We start from the raw sequence: 20756 nt of genomic DNA, 5'->3' as shown, positions 1-20756 counted from the left end.
TCATTTGCTTTGGTCGCGTCTTTTTTAAGTTACAGAGGTTTTAAAGCGCTGCCCCCCCCCCCCTTTTCAGGGGGGCGCTGCGGTGCAGATTTAGCCTTCAGCTTGTGACGGCTACATTGTTTCAAAAAGTTTCCAGATCACTGCTTGTTTTAAAGTAGTTTTTTTTGTTATTGCAAGTCACTTGACGTACACAGATCAGGAGGACGGGCCCAACAGGCACACTTGGAGAGTGCTGATTGTTTTAAAGTAGTCTTTTTTGTTATTGCAAGTCACTTGACATACACAGATCAGGAGGACGGGCCCAACAGGCACACTTGGAAAGTAAGAGTGGGGCTGGGGGAGGAGAGAATGGGGGGTGTGGGGACGGGCCCAACGGGCCCGCTTTGCTAGTCTATCTATCTATCTATATAATACTAAAACTCAGATCTTGTGAATATATATATATATATTTTTTGGGTTTGACCTGAATATGTCGTATATTTATACGTAACAGCGATTGCAGCAAAACGGCGGACCGTAGCACGACGGTTTTCGCACCGCCTCAATCGCCAATCTCGCGCTCGCTCGGCCGTGATATTTTCATTTAATTTGGTCGCGTGTTTTTTAAGTTACAGAGGTTTTAAAGCGCTGCCCCCCCCTTTTTCAGGGGGGCGCTGCGGTGCAGATTTAGTTTTCAGCTTGTGGCTTGTGACGGCTACATTTGTTTCCAAAAGTTTCCAGAAAAGGATTTAGTTTTCAGCTTGTGACGGCTACATTGTTTCGAAAAGCTTCCAGAAAAGCACTGATTGTTTTGTTATTGCAAGTCAAGTCAAGTCAAGTCAAGTCAATTATATTTGTATAGCACATTTAAAAACAACCCATGTTGACCAAAGTGCTGCACATCTGATTAGGAAAAAAAAAAAAAAGGTTATAGTGGTCACTTGACATACACAGATCAGGAGGACGGGCCCAACGGGCACACTTGGAGAGTAAGAGTGGGGCTGGGGGAGGAGAGAATGGGGGGTGTGGGGACGGGCCCAACGGGCCCGCTTTGAACGGGCACACTTGTTCTAGTATACTACTAAAACTCAGATCTTGTGTTATATATATATATATGCGCGTAACAGCGGTTTCTCTGATTTCGTCAAAACGGTGAACCGTAGCGCCACGATTTTTGCACCGCCTTAATCACCACGCGGTTATCTGCTGCAAAATTGTTTTTTATTTAATTCGGTCGCATGTTTTTTAAGTTACAGAGGTTTTAAAGCGCTCCCCCCCCCCCCTAAATTATAGGGGGCGCTGTGGTGCGGATTTATTGAAGGACTTCAGATTATGATGTCACAATGCCCCTGTGAGATGGGTGATACATTGTTGCGAATACAGATCGCCGTGAGAAGCACTTGGTCAAGTCAAGTCAAGTCAATTTTATTTGTATAGCACATTTAAAAACAACCCACGTTGACCAAAGTGCTGTACATCTGATTAGGTACTAAGGAAAAAAATGAAATATACAGTGGCACGCAAACAGTTCACAGTACCTCCTCAATGAGCCTCAAACGCTAGGGAGTAGAAATAGGTTTTGAGCCTGGACTTAAAGGAGTGGATGGAGGGGGCAGTGCTGATGGGGAGAGGGATGCTGTTCCACAGTCTAGGAGCTGCAACCGCAAAAGCTCGGTAACCCCTGAGCTCGGTCCCCCATCCACGAAGGGGGACTGGGGAGGGGGACAACAGGGGTCGTTGCGCAGGGGGCTTGGTGGTGGGGGAAAGAGGGGTACTGGGAAAAGGGGAGGTCCCCCTTCCCCCTTCCCCCCTCAACCCCTTCATCCCCCCTCCTTCCCACCTCCATCCCCACTCCCTCCCCCCTCCTCCCCCTCCCTCCCCAACTCCCTCCCCCCTCCCTCCCCACCTCTCTCACCCATCCCCCCTAACTCCCCCCACTCCCTCCCCCAATCCCTCCACCCTTCCATCCCTCTCCCCCTCCCCCCTCCTTCCACCCTCCCTCCCCTCTCCCGGTTACAATGGAAATCCTACGGGGACGGGCCCAACGGGGAAAGAGGGGTACTGGGAAAAGGGGAGGTCCCCCTCCCTCCCCGTTCCCCCCTCCCTCCCCCTCCCCCCTTACCCACCTCCCTCCCCTCTCCCTCCCCCCTCCCCCCCTCCACCCCCCTCCCCTCCCTCCCCCTCCCCTCCTCCCTCCACACCTCCCTCCACACCTCCCTCCTCCCTCCCTCCCTCCCCCTTCCCTCCCTCCCCTCCCCTCCCGGTTACAATGGAAACCCTACGAGGACGGGCCCAACGGGGAAAGAGGGGTACTGGGAAAAGGGGAGGTCCCCCTCCCTCCCCCTTCCCCCCTCCCCTCCACCCCTCCCTCCCCCTCCCCCCCTACCCCTCTCCCTCCCCCCCTCCCCCCTCCCTCCCCTCCTCCCTCCACACCTCCCTCCTCCCTCCCTCCCCCTTCCCTCCCTCCCCTCCTCCCGGTTACAATGGAAACCCTACGAGGACGGGCCAACGGGGAAAGAGGGGTACTGGGAAAAGGGGAGGTCCCCCTCCCTCCCCCTCTCCCCTCCCCCTCCCTCCCCCCTCACCCTCCCTCCCCCCTCCACCCGCCTCCCTCCCCCCTTCCCCCCCTCCTCCCTCCACACTTCCCTCCTCCCTCCCTCACCCTTCCCTCCCTCCCTCCCCCTTCCCTCCCTCCCCTCCTCCCGGTTACAATGGAAACCCTACGAGGACGGGCCAACGGGGAAAGAGGGGTACTGGGAAAAGGGGAGGTCCCCCTCCCTCCCCCCCCTCCCTCCCCTCCCCCTCCCTCCCCTCTCCCCTCCCCCTCCCTCCCCCCTCCCCCTCCACCCGCCTCCCTCCCCCTTCCCCCCCTCCTCCCTCCACACTTCCCTCCTCCCTCCCTCACCCTTCCCTCCCTCCCTCCCCCTTCCCTCCCTCCCCTCCTCCCGGTTACAATGGAAACCCTACGAGGACGGGCCCAACGGGGAAAGAGGGGTACTGGGAAAAGGGGAGGTCCCCCTCCCTCCCCCTCCCCTCCCCCCTCCTCCCCCTCCCCCCTACCCCCCTCCCTCCCCTCCCTCCTCCCTCCCTCCCCCTTCCCTCCCTGATCTACAGAGGGGTACTGGGAAAAGGGGAGGTCCCCATCCCTCCCCCCTTCCCCCCTCCCTCCCCCCCCTCCCCCCGCTACCCGCCTCCCTCCCCTCTCCCTCCCCTCTCCCCCCCCCCTCCCTTCCTCCCTCCACACCTCCCTCCTCCCTCCCTCCCCCTTCCCTCCCTCCCCTCCTCCTGGTTACAATGGAAACCCTACGAGGACGGGCCCAACGGGGAAAGAGGGGTACTGGGAAAAGGGGAGGTCCACCTCCCTCCCCCTTCCCCCTCCCCTCCCCCCTCCCCTCCCCCCTCCCTTCCCCTCCCCCTCCCCTCCTCCCTCTCCCTCCCCTCTCCTTCACCCCTCCCCTCCCCCCTCCCTCCCCCTCCCCCCTACCCCCCTCCCTCCCCTCTCCCTCCCCCCTCCCCTCCCTCCCCCACCCCTCCTCCCTCCCCCGAACCCTCCCCCTTTCCTCCCCCCCACTCCCCTCCCGGTTACAATGGAAACCCTACGAGGACGGGCCCAACGGGCACACTTGTGCTAGTATACTATTAAAACTCAGATCTTGTATGTATATATATCACTGAGTGTCGGCTGAATTACGGCAATTGCGGCAAAACGGTGAACCGTAGCGCCACGATTTTTGTACCGCCTTAATCACCACGCGGTTCGCTGCTGGAAAATGATATTTGTATTTAATTCGGTCGCATATTTTTTAAGTTACAGAGGTTTTAAAGCGCTGCCCCCCCCTCATTTATCGAAGGTTTTACAGAAGGGGGGCGCTGCGGTGCGGATTTAGTCTTCATTGTGATGTCACAATGCCCCTGTGAGATGAACCCGAGCTGACCCCCCTTCCCCCCTCCCTCCCACCCCCCTCCCTCCTCTCTCCCTCCCCCCTCCCTCCTCTCTCCCTCCCCCCTCCCCTCCCCCCTCCCCCTCCCACCCTCCCCCCTCCCTCCCCTTCCCCCCCACCTCCCTCCCCCGTCCCCCCCTCCCCCCTTCCCCCTCCCCTACATCCCCCTCCCCTCCTCCCTCCCTCCCCCTTCCCTCCTCCCTCCCTCCCCCTTCCCTCTCCCCCACTCCCCTCCCGGTTACAATGGAAACCCTATGAGGACGGGCCCAACGGGCACTTGTGCTGGTATAATTAAAACTCTGATCTTGTATATATATATTTTTTGGGTTTGACCTGAATATTTGATATATTTGTTTGCGCGTAACAGCGATTGCGGCAAAACGGTGAACAGTACCGTGACGGTTTTCGCACCGCCTTAATCGCCAACCTCCCAAACGACCGGCCGTGATATTTTCATTTGATTTAGTCGCATGTTTTTTAAGTTACAGAGGTTTTAATGCGCTGCCTCCCCCCCTTTTCAGGGGGGCGATGCGGTGCGGATTTAGTCTTCAGCTTGTGATGTCACAATGCCCCTGTGAGATGAGCTCGAGCTGACCCCCCTTCAGCGTGTGATGTCACAATGGACAAGCAGCTGCTATTGGGTGTCTACTCTTTACAAATTTACATTTTTTTATTTTAAACTTTTTTTTCAAGGTCTTCAGCTTGTGACGTCACAATGCTTGTGTGAGATGGGTGCTACTTTGTTGCGAAAAGCAAATTATTGTTGTTTAAAGTTGTGTTTTTTATTGCAAGTCACTTAACATACACAGATCAGCATGGGGCCCCTATTCCCTCCCTCCCCCCTTCCCCCCTCAACCCCTTCCTCCCCACTCCTTCCCACCTCCATCCCCACTACCTCCCACCCTCCTCCCCAACTCCCTCCCCACCTCCCTCACCCCTCCCCCCCTAACACCCCCCCCCCTCCCTCCACCCTTCCATCCCTCTCCCCCTCCCCCCTCCTTCCACCCTCCCTCCCCCCTTCTGGTTACAATGGAAACCCTACGGGGACGGGCCCAACGGGGAAAGAGGGGTACTGGGAAAAGGGGAGGTCCCCCTCCCTCCCCCCTACCCCCCTCCCTCCCTCCCTACCCTCCCCCCTCTCCCCTCCCCTCCCCTCCCCTCCTCCCTCCACACCTCCCTCCTCCCTCCCTCCCCTCCTCCCGGTTACAATGGAAACCCTACGAGGACGGGCCCAACGGGGAAAGAAGGGTACTGGGAAAAGGGGAGGTCCCCCTCCCTCCTCCACTCCACCCTCCCCTCCTCCCTCCACACCTCCCTCCTCCCTCCCTCCCCCTTCCCCTCCCTCCCCTCCTCCCGGATACAATGGAAACCCTACGAGGACGGGCCCAACGGGGAAAGAGGGGTACTGGGAAAAGGGGAGGTCCCCCTCCCTCCCCTTCCTCCCTCCCCCTCCCCCCTACCCCTCTCCCTCCCCCCTTCCCCCTCCCCCCCTACCCCTCTCCCCCCCTACCCCTCTCCCTCCCACCTCCCCCCCCTTCCCCCCTCCCCTCCTCCCTCCACACCTCCCTCCCCTTCCCTCCCTCCCCTCCTCCCGGTTACAATGGAAACCTTACGAGGACGGGCCCAACGGGGAAAGAGGGGTACTGGGAAAAGGGGAGGTCCCCCTCCCCCCTTCCCCCATCCCATCCCCCCTCCCTCCCTCCCCTCCCCCCCTTCCCCCCCTCCCCTTCCCCCCTCCCTCCCCTCCTCCCTCCACATCTCCCTCCTCCCTCCCTCCCCTTCCCTCCCTCCCATCCTCCCAATGCTTGTGTGAGATGGGTGCTACATTGTTTCGAAAAGCACCACTAACAGATCGCAGTTAGAAGCGCTATGTGACCGCGAATGTTTCAAAACAAGCACTTAAAAAGCACTTATCTTTTTTTTACGTCTTTTTTTTAATTGCAAGTCACTTAACATACACAGATCAGCATTGGGCCCCTATGCTCGTGGGCCACCGGGGCAAGTGTTTCGAAAAAAGCACTGAGAGTGTGTCTGGGGGAGAGAGAGAATGGGGGGGTCTGTGAATGGGGACTGGGGAGGGGGACAACAGGGGTCGTTGCGGAGGGGGCTTGGTGGTGGAGGAAAGAGGGGTACTGGGAAAAGGGGAGGTCCCCCTTCACCCATCAACCCCTTCCTCCCCCTCCTCCCCCTCCTTCCCATCTCCATCCCCACTCCCTCCCCTCCCCCCTACCCCTCTCCCTCCCCCCTTCCCCCCTCCCCTCCCCCTCTCCCCCCTCCCTCTCCCTCCCCCCTCTTCCTCCCCCTCCCCTCCTCCCTCCACACCTCCCTCCCTCCCCTTCCCTCCCTCCCCTCCTCCCGGTTACAATGGAAACCCTACGAGGACGGGCCCAACGGGGAAAGAGGGGTACTGGGAAAAGGGGAGGTCCCCCTCCCCCCATCCCTTCCCTCCCTCCCTCCCTCCCCTCTCCCCCCCTTCCCCCCCTCCCCTTCCACCCCTCCCTCCCCTCCTCCCTCCACACCTCCCTCCCCTTCCCTCCCTCCCATCCACCCAATGCTTGTGTGAGATGGGTGCTACATTGTTTCGAAAAGCACCACTAACAGATCGCAGTGAGAAGCGCTATGTGACCGCGAATGTTTCAAAACAAGCACTTAAAAAGCACTTATCTTTTTTTTACGTCTTTTTTTTAATTGCGAGTCACTTAACATACACAGATCAGCATTGGGCCCCTATGCTCGTGGGCCACCGGGGCAAGTGTTTCGAAAAAAGCACTGAGAGTGTGTCTGGGGGAGAGAGAGAATGGGGGGGGTCTGAGAATGGGGACTGGGGAGGGGGACCACAGGGGTCGTTGCGGAGGGGGCTTGGTGGTGGAGGAAAGAGGGGTACTGGGAAAAGGGGAGGTCCCCCTTCACCCCTCAACCCCTTCCTCCCCCTCCTCCCCCATCTCCATCCCCACTCCCTCCCCCCCTCCTCCCCATCCCTCTCCACCTCCCTCAACCCTCCCCCCCTAACTCCCCCCCCCCTCCCTCCTTCCCTCCATCCCTCCCACCCCCCTCCCTCCACCCTTCCATCCCTCTCCCCCTCCCCCCTCCTTCCACCCTTCCTCCCCCCCTCCTGGTTACAATGGAAACCCTACGGGGACGGGCCGAACGGGGAAAGAGGGGTACTGGGAAAAGGGGAGGTCCCCCTCCCTCCTCCACTCCACCCTCCCCTCCCCCCTCCCCTCCCCCCCTCCCTCCCCCTCCCCTCCTCCCTCCACACCTCCCTCCTCCCTCCCTCTTCCCTCCCTCCCTCTTCCCTCCCTCCCATCCTCCCGGTTACAATGGAACCCCTACGAGGACGGGCCCAACGGGCACACTTGTGCTAGTATATATTAAAAACTTGGATGTGGATGGGTAGGAAGTCAGTATTGTTGGTTTGGGAGATTGTGCCTTACAAAATGTAATTGTTATTTCAAGAAGTAACCCAGAAGGTTGGTGATGCAAAACCATAGATGTTGTCTATATGGACTTCAGCTAGACTTTGCATTAGGTTTGGCGTGGTAGGCTACTCTGGAAGCTCAGGTCACATGAGAACCAGGGAGAATTAGCAATCTGGATACAGAATTAACTTCATGGAGGGAAGTGGCTTCATGGAAGGAAGGTGGTGGACGGGTGGTTTTCCAGATTGAAGGGCAATGACTAGTGGTGTGCCTCAGAGAGGAGTGCTGGGCTCATTGTTGTTTGTGATTTGTATTTTGTGGTTAACTGTATGGATTAAAATGCATAAGATTTGATTGATATGTTTACATGTGACACCGAAGTATGTGATATTGTAGTTTGAAGATGAGTAACAAAAAAATACAGCAGGCTCTTGATCAGCTGGACAAGTGGCCTGAGGAATGGTTCATGGGGTTTAATATAGAAAAGTCGCATTTTGCCAAAGTCAAACCATGGCAGGGCCTTCACAGTGAATGGTGAGGCCCCGTGGAGGGTTATAGAGCAGAGGGATCGAGTGCAGGTGCACAGTTCTCTGAAGATTGTGTCACAGGTAAAGAGGATGGTAAAGAATGCCTTTGGTACATTGACCTACACCAGTCAGTGGTATTTATTCACAAAATGCTGGAGTAACTCAGCAGGCCAGGCAGCATCTCAGGAGAGAAGGAATGGGTGACGTTTCGGGTCGAAACCCTTTTTCAGACTGACGTTCACCAGTCAGTGAATTGAGTTTCGAAGATGGGACACTGTTACAGTCGGTGAGGCCACTTTTGGGGTACACTTTTCAATTTTAATCACCCTGCCCGAGGAAGGATGTCATTAATCTGGAAAGATGCAGAGAATATGTCTAAGGATGTTGCCAGGACTGGAAAGGCTGGGTTGGCGAGGACTTTATTCCTTGAAGCGGAGAAGGGAGGATCTCACAGAGCTGTACACAATTATGATAGGGTCTTTTTACCCAGAGTAGGGGAATAAAAAAAACCAGAGCCCATAGGTTAAAGTGAGAGAAGCAAGATTTGATCAGAATCTGACAGACAGGTTTTTCATTCAGAGGGTGGATATATAGAACAAGCTGCTAAAAGAGGAAGTTGTGTCTGGTACTATAACAACATTTAAAAGGTACACGGATCGAAAAGCTTTATAACAGGTATAACAGAGCTTTATTTGTCGTTCGGTACCGAAGTACCGAACGAAACTACATAGCAGTCATAGAAAAAAAAAAGAACACAAGACACATAACCCCAACACAAACGTCCATAACAGTGACTCCAAACACCCCCTCACTGTGAAGGAGGCAACAAAACTTCCACTCTCTTCCCCACGCCCACGGACAGACAGCTCGTCCCCGACCGACCCGCACAGTCCCCGCACCGGGCGCTGAAACGTCCCGCGGCCGAACCGGGCGATGAAAGGCCCGCGACCAAGCCTTGCGCAGCTAAGTCCCGTGGTCGAGCCGCACCGGGCGATGTTAAGTCCGCAGTCGAGCTGCACCGGGCGATGTTAAGCCCCGCAGCCGAGCCGCACCGGGCGATGTTAAGCCCCGCAGCCGAGCTGCACCGGGCACTGTTAAGTCCAGCGGCCAAGCCGCACCGGGATGTAAAGTCCAGCGGCCAAGCCGCACCGGGATGTAAAGTCCAGCGGCCAAGCCGCACCGGGATGTAAAGTCCAGCGGCCAAGCCGCACCGGGTGATGTAAAGTCCAGCGGCCAAGCCGCACCGGGCACTGTTAAGTCCAGCGGCCAAGCCGCACCGGGTGATGTAAAGTCCAGCGGCCAAGCCGCACCGGGATGTAAAGTCCAGCGGCCGAGCCGCAGCGGGCGATGTTAGGCCCCGCAGCCGAGCCGCACCCCGCGCCGTGAGGAAGAGAAAAGTCCCCCCCCCCCCACCCACCCACCCACACCACCACCCCCTCCCACACATACACAACCAAAAAAATATATATGAAAACCATCCCAACACCGACACACAACAAAAAAAAGACGGACAGACTGCTAGTCAGCCGCTGCCGTTAGGCGCCGCCACGTGATATGGGATATGGGCCAAACATGCGCAAAAAGAATGAAGGAAGATGGGGCATCTTGACTGGCATAGGTGAGTTGAGCCCAAGAGCCTGTTTCCGTACTGCATGACTCGGAATCTAAACCAGTTTGCCTTCAATGCGACCCACCAGAATGCTAGTCCTGTCGCCACCAGTCCAGAACAGCTTCTAAATCAGTTTGTGTGCCAATGCATTTCAGCACAATTGATATTTGATGCAGTCTCGCAGCACTGACAGTGTACTCACTGTCCACCTGAGGTTCCTGTCCACCTCAGAAACTTTTTAAAGAGAGGTTCTACCAATCCCATTCCAAATTTGGAATATTAAATACTCCCCGCTGCATCCTTAATGCAATGTTTGAAATATACATCAGTTCTACCACAGCTCGGTCCCTCAGGTGGAGTATAGGTCTTCCAATGTAGCTGACTTTGTATGTAGCGAATTCAGTGTTGCCAATGCAGGTGTTTTTCACTGCAACCAGGCAAAACTCAACAATGGGCCTGGTAGCATCTCTCGAGGAAAGGAATCAAAAAGGAAATCTGAAGAAGGATCTTGACCCGAAGCATCACCTATTAAGGCAGAGTCGCGTTGCCAGGACACGGGCGTATACACTGAAGTGCCTGGGCAGGTCAAACGGGGATCGTCGTGTACATTGAACAGCACCAACTCCAACAACAGCGAACGAGGCACCAGCCAGTCCAAAGCAGTCTCTCGACCCCACCACCACCAATCCCCGGCCGTCTCCACGGTGCCCCTCCTCTCCACCGTCCCTTCATCCTTCCCGCACGCCCGCAGGCAGATCTCGTCGTGGCAAGGCCTGTCCCAAGTGCTGTTTGATCAGGCCACAGGGCAAGGTTTCTCCTTCCTCCTCCTGTTCCTCCTCTTCATCCTCTCCGCCTAACGTGGCATAACAGAAGCCCACCCTTTTCCATTTTCCCACTGCCCGCATCGGTCGCAGTCCTGCCAGAGTCCCAAGTGGAAGTGCAGCTGGATGATGCCTTGATCCCAGCATAGAGCCCGGGGAAAACCTCAGGCTTTTATTCACCTGCGTAGACTAGCTCAACTCCCAGTGGGAGACGTGAATCTGTGATGAGTCCTGTACATCCACTCGGTAAGCGGCCAGGATTTGCAGATGTACAGACCCGGATCAGATGTCTGGGCCTGGGATTAAGTCAAGGAGCCGCCCGAAAGGGTGGGGTGAATGTCCAGCTTACCTAGTGGGCCACGGTTGACTCTCACGCCTCGGGGTCCAGCGAAGGTGCAGGGTTCGACTTGAGCTTGGCTGAGGTCGAGATATTGCCAGTAAACTGTGCCTTCCTCTGCTTCGGACAAAGCCGGGCAGTGCACGCTGAGCGGGGTGTGAGACAGGAAAGCCAGGGAGCAGGTGGCCGAACCTGAACAATGGGCCTCGCCCCCGTCCTGCCTCAGGAAACGGGTCAACCACCAGGCCCAGTATCAGCAGCGGGGACGAGTGTCTGCACATGTTGCTTCTGTAATGTCGTCACAGCAACTGCAGGCAGGAGCTCGTCAACTCAGCAATGGGCCCCGTGACCTCAACAATGGGGCCCCATGACCTCAACAGTGGGGCCCTGTGACCTCAACAGAGGGGCCCCGTGACCTCAACAGTGGGGCTCCTTGACCTCAACATTGATGCCGTCACCTGTAAGGAAGAGAAAGCATCAAGGGCAGCGTGGAGGGAGCGTTGTGCCACAGATGGGAACGTGGGGGGGGGGGGGGGCGGCAGTGAGGAGGGAATGCTGCTCTGTGGGAGGGGCAGTGAGCAGGGAATGCTGATATGTGGGAGGGGCAGTGAGGCGGGAATGCTGCTCTGTGGAAGGGGCAGTGAGGAGGGATCACCACAGTGTGTGGGAGGGGCGACGAGGAGGGAGCACCATGCTGTCAGATGGGTGCTCAGGACAAGAGTTTTCCTAACTTTCCTCTAATTTCACCCTAACGTTTTCTACATTCTTTTATTCACAAAATGCTGGACTAACTCAGCAGGTCAGGCAGCATCTCAGGAGAGAAAGAATGGGTGATGTTTCGGGTCGAGACCCTTCTTCAGACTGATGTCAGGGGGGCGGGACAAAGGAAGGATATAGGTGGAGACAGGAAGATAGAGGGAGATCTGGGAAGGGGGAGGGGAAGAGAGGGACAGAGGAACTATCTAAAGTGGGAGAAGTCGATGTTCATACCACTGGGCTGCAAGCTGTGCAGGCGAAATATGAGGTGCTGTTCCTCCAATTTCCCTGTGAGCCTCACTATGGCACTGGAGGAAGCCCATGACAGAAAGGTCAGACTGGGAGGGGGAGTTGAAGTGCTCGGCCACCGGGAGACCATTTTGGCCAACGCAGACGGAGCGCAGGTGTTGAGCGAAGCGATCGCCGAGCCCGCGCTTGGTTTCGCTGATGTAAATAAGTTGACATCTGGAGCAGCGGATGCAATAGATGAGGTTGGAGGAGGTGCAGGTGAACCTCTGTCTCACCTGGAAAGACTGTTTGGGTCCTTGGATGGAGTTGAGGGGGGAGGCAAAGGGACAGGTGTTGCATCTTGTGCGGTTGCGGTGGAAAGTGCCCGGGGATGGGGTGGGGTTTGGGTAGGAAGGGACGAGTGGACCAGGGAGTTACGGAGGGAACGGTCTCTGCGGAACGCAGAGAGGGGATGGGAAGATATGGCCAGTGGTGGGGTCCCGTTGTAGGTGACGGAAATGTTGGCGGATGATTTGTTGGATCCGCTGGCTGGTGGGGTGGAAGATGAGAACAAGGGGGATTCTGCCCTTGTTGCGAGTGGGGGGAGGGGGAGCAAGAGCGGAGCTGCGGGATGTAGAGACCCTAGTGAGAGCCTCATCTATAATGGAAGTGGGTAAGCCCCGTTTCCTGAAGAATAAGGACATCTCTAACGCCGTAGTGTGAAACACCTCATCCCGGGCGCAGATGCGGCGTAGACGGAGGAAGTGTAAGTAGGGGGTAGACTTTTTGCAGGAGACCGAGTGGGAAGAAGTGTAGTCCAGATAGCTGTGGGAGTCAGTGGGTTTATAGTGGATGTCAGTCACTAGTCTGTCTCCTGTGATGGAGATGGTGAGGTCCAGAAACGGGAGGGAGATGTCGGAGATAGTCCAGGTAAATTTAAGGGCAGGATGGAAATTGGAAGTGAAGTGTACGAAGTCAATGAGTTCTGCATGGGTACAAGAGGAAGCCCCAATGCAGTCGTCGATGTAGCAGAGGTAGAGTTCGGGGATGGGGCCAGTGTACGCCCGGAACAGGGATTGTTTGACGTACCCGACAAAGAGGCAGGTGTAGCTAGGGCCCATGCGAGTGCCCATGGAGGAAGTGGGAGGAGTCAAAGGAGAAGTTGTTAAGGGTAAGAACCAGCTCTGCTAGGTGGAGGAGAGTGTTGGTAGATGGGGATTGGCTGGTTCTACGGTCGAGGAAGAAACGGAGGGCTTCGAGATCATCCTTGTGGGGGATGGAAGTGAAGACTGACTGGACATCCATGGTTAAGATGAGGGAGTGGGGGTCTGGGAACCAGAAGTTATCGAGGAGATTGAGAGCTTGTGAGGTGTCTTGGATGTAGGTGGGGAGAGATTTAACCAGGGGGGATAAGATGGAGTCGAGGTAGGTGGAAATAAGTTCGGTGGGACATGAGCAGGCAGAGACAATGGGTCTGCCGGGACAGTTCTGTTTATGGATTTTGGGTAGGAGGTAGAATCGGGCCGTGCGGGGCTGGGGAAATATAAGTTTGGAGGCATTGGAGGGTAGATCGCCGGAAATGGTGAGGTCCGTGATGGTGCTGATGATAAAGGTCTGGTGTTTGTCGGTGGGGTCATGGTCCAGGGATAAGTAGGAAGAGGTGTCTGAGAGTTGTCGTCTGGCCTCGGTCCAGTAGAGGTCAGCACGCCAGACTACCACAGCACCTCCCTTGTCAGCAGGTTTGATGATTTCCGGGTTGTTGCAGAGTGAGTGGAGGGCTGCACGTTCAGGAGGGGAGAGGTTGGAGTTAGTCAGGGGAGTGGAGAATTTGAGGCGGACGGCAGTTGGATGTGAAAAGTTCTAGTGAGGGTAGTTAGCCAACAGGGGGAGTCCAAAAGGAGGGGGTCCGTTGGAGACGGGTGAAAGGGTCATCAGTGGGGGGTGAGGACTCCTTCTCATGGAAAAATGCTCGGAGGTTGAGGCGGCAGAAGAAGAGCATGTCATGGCGGACGCGGAACTCGTTGATGTGGGGGCGGAGGGGAACAAAGGTAAGGCCTCTGCTGAGGACAGACCATTCGGTGTCTGAAAGGGGGAGGTCAGGGGGGATGGTGAACACCCGGCAATGGTGGGGGTTGGGGTCGGATGGAGGCAGGGGGAAGGGGGAGATCCAGTGGACCCCCTGCTGCGGTTACCTGTAGTAGGGGGTGGGCAGTAGGACCCAGCGGTGCTGTGGGGCTCTGCCTGGTGAGGGCTGTGGGCCCAGCGCGGTGTCTGTGGGCCGGGTGGAGCTGCGGCCTGTTGTTGGTCCTGGGGGCCGGGTACAGCGACGGCTGCGACCTGCTGCTGGGCGGTGGAGCGGCACGGGTCGACACGGTCGCTGGGGGAGGCCCGCGGGGACCAGGAGCCCGGTTAAGTGGTGGTCGGCCCGGTCAGCGGATGGCCGGGGAGGGCGTGGGCGGCGGTGAAGAGGTCGGGAAGGTCGGCGACCGCGGTGGTGAAGGGGCCTCGGACGTCGGCAGCAGCGGCCCCGGGGAGGCGATGGGGGTCGGCGATGGAGGTCGGCGGCAGCGGCGGTGGAAGCCTCAGGTAGGCCTTGGACGTCGGCGGCAGCGGCCCCGGGGAGGCGGTGGAGGTCGGCGGCGGTGGCAGCGGTTCCCAGACTTCGCTCAACACCTGCGCTCGGTCCACGTTGGCCAAACTGGTCTCCTGGTGGTCGAGCACTTCAACTCCCCCTCCCATTCCCAGTCTGACCTTTCTGTCATGGGCCTCCTCCAGTCCCATAGTGAGGCCCACCGAAAATTGGAGGAACAGCACCTCATATTTCGCCTGGGCACATTGCGGTGAAAAGCAGCGCACGCGCAGAACGACCCCGCGGTCGTCTGGCGACACGGCGCCTGCGCACCGCGGCCCAGCTGCTTCCAACCGTCACCGCTCGAGGGCGACGCTCCCGGCTCCGCGCGCGGGAGAGAGAGCGCGTGCGCGGGCGGTTGGCGGCGTCCGATCCCCGGGCGGAGGGTGGAGGAGAGAGGAGGGAGGCAGCGACTGAGTTGTGAGGGACCAAGGGGAGGAGGGTCTGAGTTGTGAGGGATTTAGAGGAAGAGGGTCTGAGTTGAGTTCTGAGGGGAAGTGAGGAGAGTAAATGGAAAGGAAAGGAAGAGGGGCGGGGTAGACTGAGGGGAAGGAATGAGGCTTTGATGGGGAGAGAGGAGGGTCTCAGCCTGAGGGGGAGAGAGGGAGGGGCTGTGTTGTGAGGGATTTAGAGGAGGAGGGTCAGACTTGTGAGAGGCTGAGGAGAAGTGGGTCTGAGGCGTGAGAAACCGAGGGGAGGAAGATCCGAGTTGTGAGGAGGGTCTGAGTTGTGAGGAGGGTCTGAGTTTTGAGGGGCCGCAGGAAGAGTTTCTAAGTTTTGAGGGGAGGAGGGTCTGGGATGAGATGTTCTGAAGGGAAGTGAGTAGAGAGAGTCTGATGGAGGAATGGAGAAAGGGAGAGTCAGAGGGGAAACAAGGAGGCTTTAAAGAGCAGAGACAAGGTCTGTTGGGCAGTGAGGGAAGGGTCTGAGTTGTGAGGGACTGAGAGGGGGAAGGACTGAGAGGAGGAGGGACTGAGCTGTGAGGATGGACTGACGTGTGAGGAGGGACTGAGTTGTGAGGAAGGTTCGAGTTGTGAGGAGGGTCTGAGTTGTGAGGAGGGACTGAGGTGTGTGCAGGGTCTTTGTGAGGAGGGTCTGAGTTGTGAGGAGGGTCTTGTGAGGAGGGTCTGTGTTGTGAGGAGAGTCTGAGTTGGAAGGCCCGCTGGAAGAGGGAAGGAGGGTCTGAATTGGGAAGGACTGTGGAGAAGAGGGTCTGTGTGGGAGGGAGGAGGGCCTGAGTTAAGAAGTTCTGAAGGAAAGCGAGTAGAATAAATGGAGAATGGAAGAGTCTGAGGGGAAGGAAGGGGGCTTTGAGGGGTAGAGAGAACGGCTGTAGGGCAGATTTTGAGTGAGGATTACTTAAGGGAAAGTAAATGAGGATCTGAGTGAGAGAAGGTTCTGAGTTTTGAGGGACTGAGAGGTCCGAGAGGAGGAGTCTGAGTTGAGATGTTCTTCGGGGAAATGAGGAGCTTTTGAATTGGGAGGAGGAGGGGCTGAGTGGCGGGAAGGTATCTGGGTGGAAGGAAGGAGGCTATGAGGGGGCGAGAGGAGTGCAGGTTTCGAGTGAGGAGAGCTTAAGGGGGAGGAGATGAGGATTTAGGTGTGAGGATGGTCTGAGTGATGCTAGAAGGGATGGGAAAGGAGCTGGAAGGAAGGGAGGAACTTCTGGGGGAAGGGAGGGAATCTAAGACTTGCCATCATTCTGGGTAAGGACAGAAATTGGAGGGAAGTGCTGAATTGAGCTGAGGTATTTAACGGACTGAGAACAATTGTGCATTAGTGAACCGGAAATAGAATGAGTTCACGCCAGAGCTGCCATGGGAGAAGGGAACAGAGGGAGTGGCCAGGCTGCAACTCGTCCTTGATTATTCTGCTGGTATTGGCGAGGCAACCTGAGGTATAAATGAAGTCAACAGAAGGGAGGTTGGTTTCCGTGATGGCCTGGGCTGAGTCCACAACTCTCTGTAATTTCTTGTGGTCCTGGATAGAGCTGCAGATTGGCTTAAAACCTGTTTGAATTTACACCAGTTAGCTGTTCGTGGAAACAAAATATCACCTAAATCTATTTATTGAGCTTCTTACATTACTTTTAAGTTACGTTCACTCTCTCGGCCTCTTTTCACATAAGCTTCCCTTGCTTCTAAACACTTCCGTTAAAAATATTACAACAGATTAATTTTCTTATAATTTCGGTATGTCATTTATCCATGCCATTCTATTGTCGGAAGAAAAAGTGCATCCAGTCTCCCTTACTGTTTCATTTTTCTATCCCACCAGCACCACTCATTCGCAAGACACCTTACGCTCTCTCATCTAATTTTACCTGCCCATTGCCTCTTCCCTCCCCCCCCCCCCCCCCCCCTCCCACCGCCAATCATCTGGTTCCATCTTTCAGATACCACCCTTCATTTCACCCATTCATCGCAACTCTATATCGTGGATATCTTTCTATATTCATCATCAACATCGTGCAAGGTCTGAAACCGAAGCTTTGGCCACTAGTTGACTCCACACGTGCTCCTCAATCTGTTGATGTCTCAACATATTTTGCAGCAGTGACAGTATCCCATGTCATAGAGTGATACATTGCGGCAACAGGCCCTTTGGACCAACTCGCCAACAACGGCCATCAATGCTGGTCCCACAACTGGGGGGAGGGGGAGTGGAGGTGGGGGAGGGGGAGGGGGAGTGGAGGTGGGGAGGAAGGTGGGGAGGGGAGGGGGGAGTGGGGGGGAAGGGGAGTAGGGGGGTAGGAGTGAGAGGGGGGCGGGAGTCGGGGGAGGCGGGAGTAGCGGTAGAGTGGGAGTAGGGGGGGTTGGGGGGAGGGGGGTGGGAGGGGATGGTAGTGGGGAGGAGTGGGGGCTTGGGGGCACATGGACTGTTGTGATTTGCTATTGAAAACCACTGGAGCAAGTATGTCTTCAATGAAATTAGGTATGTGTATTTTTAAATTAAACTCTTCATAACTTTGTCAAGGAAAAAGCAAAATAGAGAAAACAAAACTATTTTTTCGTTGTGTTGTAAAATGTATTTCTGTTCAATAACCTTTCTATAAATAGCAGAATATACTCATGATAGGCCTGTCATTGTACATGTAGTCCAAGAACTACAGACTGTTGGAAATAATAGTTGTTTTTCACACATGAATGTAACGCAACGCGTACGCGCATTTGGCGTGCATACTTTTTTTGCTGAAAAGTTGCATTACCCGCCATATTATGAATTTTGATGTAAATTTCTGAATTTTGGACATCAAAATTCTGAATTTGTAAAATCAAATGTTGGGAGGTCTGGATTCTAATCACGTGTTGTCTTTCCGCTGACTGGATGGCACAAAACAAAAAAAGTTTTCACTGTACACGTGACAATAAACCAAACTCAAACCCAACTCGTTTAAGGTGAGAACTGCCGGAATACACAATAGACGCCAGCACCGCCATTCACTGTGATCATGGCTGATCATCCCCAATCGGTACCCCGTTCCTGCCTTCTCCCCATATCCCTTAACTCCGCTATCTTTAAGAGCTGTATCTAACTCTCTCTTGAAAGCATCCAGAGAATTGGCCTCCACTGCCTTCTGAGGCAGAGAATTCCACAGGTTCACAACTCTGGGTGAAAAAGTTCTTCGCCATCTCCGTTCTAAATGAACGATTCTTTAATCTTAAACTGTGGCCCCGGGGCTTTAGAAGAAACAGCGAACATTTACAGTCTTTTCTTTTCGAATCGGATGACGCAACGTTCTGGCCCGGGACCGAACCGGGTGGAATTGTGAACGACGGCCCCATTGTTGAGACGTTCTCCACGTCACTGCGGTCTCCAGGAGATGAGACGTGGAGACGGGGGACGCCTCTCTCCATCAGGCGCCGCGGGATGGACGCCTGGTCGGTTTGGACCCCCACTCTTCCAATCGCCCTGTTGCTGTTGACCGGCGCCCGGCAGGCGTGGGGTGGGACCTCGGTGGCTTGTTACCCCAACCGGCCGTGTCAAGTCATCTTCCTCACCCAGAACCCGGCCACTTTGCTCTGTCCCAACGGGCCGAGCCACCCCGACGGCGTGGCCTGGGTCTACTACAACACCACGGAGCCCGACACCAAGGCGGTGGTCCTCGCTGGGACTGGAGATGACACCTTGAAGGCGGACGCGCTCTTGGATCTCCGGGCCCGTTGCATTTTATCCTGGCCGCATCTGGTCATCAGGTCCGCCATGGTCAGGGACTCGGGCGTCTACCTCTGCAGGTCGGGAAACAGGACCCACGCATACTACGAGGTGGACACGCAGGACGCCGAGAAGGTCCACATCTCGGGCAAATCCATCGGCATCTCCTCTCTCCCCAGTCGCTTCTTGGAAGTAGGAGGCCGGCACTTGGAGCTGTTCACTGTGTGGAACGCCTGGGAAGACTGCGACCGGTACGGGGTCCCGGGGGAGAGGAGGCGACCAGAAACCGGTGCCCTGCGGCATCTGGGCTTTGGCCGAGCGGCAGATACTTCCAGCCCCCCCCCGGAGCTGGGACTGGAACCGTGCATCGTTCCCTGCGTTACCTCGCCCCCATACCTCGCCAAAGTCAGGAAGCTCGAAGTGCCCGGTCAGAAATTGGTGCCTTTGCAACTGTCCGACGTCCTCCTGATCGACACTTACTTGGTCAACGGCAACGTGAGCTTCAAGTGCCCCGGCGCCTCGGTCTGCACCCCGGTGTCGTGGCGGAGAAATTCCACCGACGTTTCGCGGGCGGATCTCTCCCGACGGCGGGGTAGCACTCACGCCTTGGACGATGTGACGGGCCGAAGCGTCTACACCATAAAGGGCGTCCAGAAAGCCGCCGAGGGGGTCTACAGGTGCTACGTCTCCGAGGAACTGGCCGGTTCTTTCCACCTGAAGGTGCTGCAGCCCAACGAGAGGAGGGCGGCAGCCAAGACCAGCGCCATGAGCTTGGTCTGGTACGCCTTGACTGCCATCGCCTTGGTATCTGTGCTGCTGGTTTTCCTCACCTTTCTGCGTCCAGGTGCGGCGCCGCCAGGTCGTGCACTGGTAAATCCCCACCCTTTACACGTACACCCTCATTTGCACCAATTTCACAGCAGGCCATTCACCCCTTCTGGGTGATACTATCCCAGAGCAATCTGCATTCTATTTCCAAACAGCTCCCCTCATGACGTGAGTTCATACATTCATGTTATAGCAGCAGAATTAGGCCATTCGGCCCATCAAATTTACTCCGCCATTCAATCATGGCTGATCTAGCTCCCTCTCCACCCCATTCTCCTGCCTTCTCCCCGTAACCCTTGGCATCCGTACTAATCAACTAATTCATCCCCCTCTTTTTCCCAATATCACTCACTACCCACCCCCCCCCCCCGCCCCATCTCACCTCTATCACTCTCTTTGCCTTTACATTTCACCCCCTCGTTATCTGACAGCCGTTTGTATCTTTTCCCATCTCTGGCCTTTGTCCACCCAACCAGCCACCGCACAGATACCTTCCTTGCATTGCCTCACAAGTATTCACCTAACACTTGAACAGGTGAGTGAACCCTAGCCCCACCTCTTTGTTCGATATTTCGCAGCAGCTAATAACCTCACCGACACCAGCATGTCTTGTTTGGGGATGGAGAAGGAATCGAAGCAGCCGATGGAAACTCACACACAAATCCACACACACACACGAACATACAAACAAATCCACACACACACATACAAATCCACACACACAACCACACACGCACACGCACAAACATACAAAAATCCACACACACACACTCATACACACACGCGCACGCACACTCACACACACTCGCGCACACACTCTCACACACGCAAACACACACACACTCTCTCTCACACACCCATACACACAAACACACACCCACACACACACACACAGTGCCGGAGGTCAGATTTGAACCCTAGTCTCTGGAGCTGTAAAGAGGTGACTCTCCAGCCGCAGTATTGAATCAAACCATGTGACAATCCCTGCTGTCCCAAAGCCATTAACTCACGCCTTCATAAACCGCCGCACACTGAATTGAGTAGTCTGAACAGAGCAACAATGCATTCTATTTCATTAAAGTTGTCTCATGTTAAAGTGCGTGGTTAATTGAGAATTTACAATTTTATTGCTGGCTATGAAAAAAGAGGACAGGAGGTGGCCATTCGGCCCTTCAAACCAGATCCCTTCCCGCCACTCATTATTGGAGACCCTGTTCTCTTAGCCTTGGCATAGCGGGTAGAGCCAGTGTCTCTCAAACCGAGAGACACAGGTTCAATGCCAATCTCCGCCTGTGTGTGTCTGTGTGTGCGTGTGTTTGCATGTTTGTGTGTGTCGGTGTGCATGACATTTAGTGGACATCTTAACGCAGTGTTCAGGTTCAGGATTCATCTCGGCAGATAAAATGGACCTTTTCTCTCGCATTCTGCACCTGTTGTAACCACACAAATGTAGTCCAGTATCCCAATAACATTACATTGAATCTACATTCCTCCATATCGTAACTAATATGTGACTATTCTCCACGC

General features: G+C 55.7%; 2 pseudogenes; one reads left to right on the top strand and one right to left on the bottom strand.

Moving 5' to 3' along the window:
* Positions 1-9899: 9899 nt before the first annotated feature.
* Positions 9900-10914, bottom strand: LOC144590763 (protein FAM187B-like; annotated as a pseudogene).
* Positions 10915-18116: 7202 nt separating this feature from the next.
* LOC144590761 (protein FAM187B-like) lies at positions 18117-19275 on the top strand (annotated as a pseudogene).
* Positions 19276-20756: the final 1481 nt, after the last annotated feature.

This window comes from Rhinoraja longicauda, unplaced genomic scaffold (assembly GCF_053455715.1).
Source record: "Rhinoraja longicauda isolate Sanriku21f unplaced genomic scaffold, sRhiLon1.1 Scf000301, whole genome shotgun sequence".
Classification (NCBI taxonomy): Eukaryota; Metazoa; Chordata; class Chondrichthyes; order Rajiformes; family Arhynchobatidae; genus Rhinoraja; species Rhinoraja longicauda.
The sequence above is the reverse complement of the archived record's forward strand: the minus strand, read 5'-3'. Positions and strand labels throughout refer to the sequence as shown.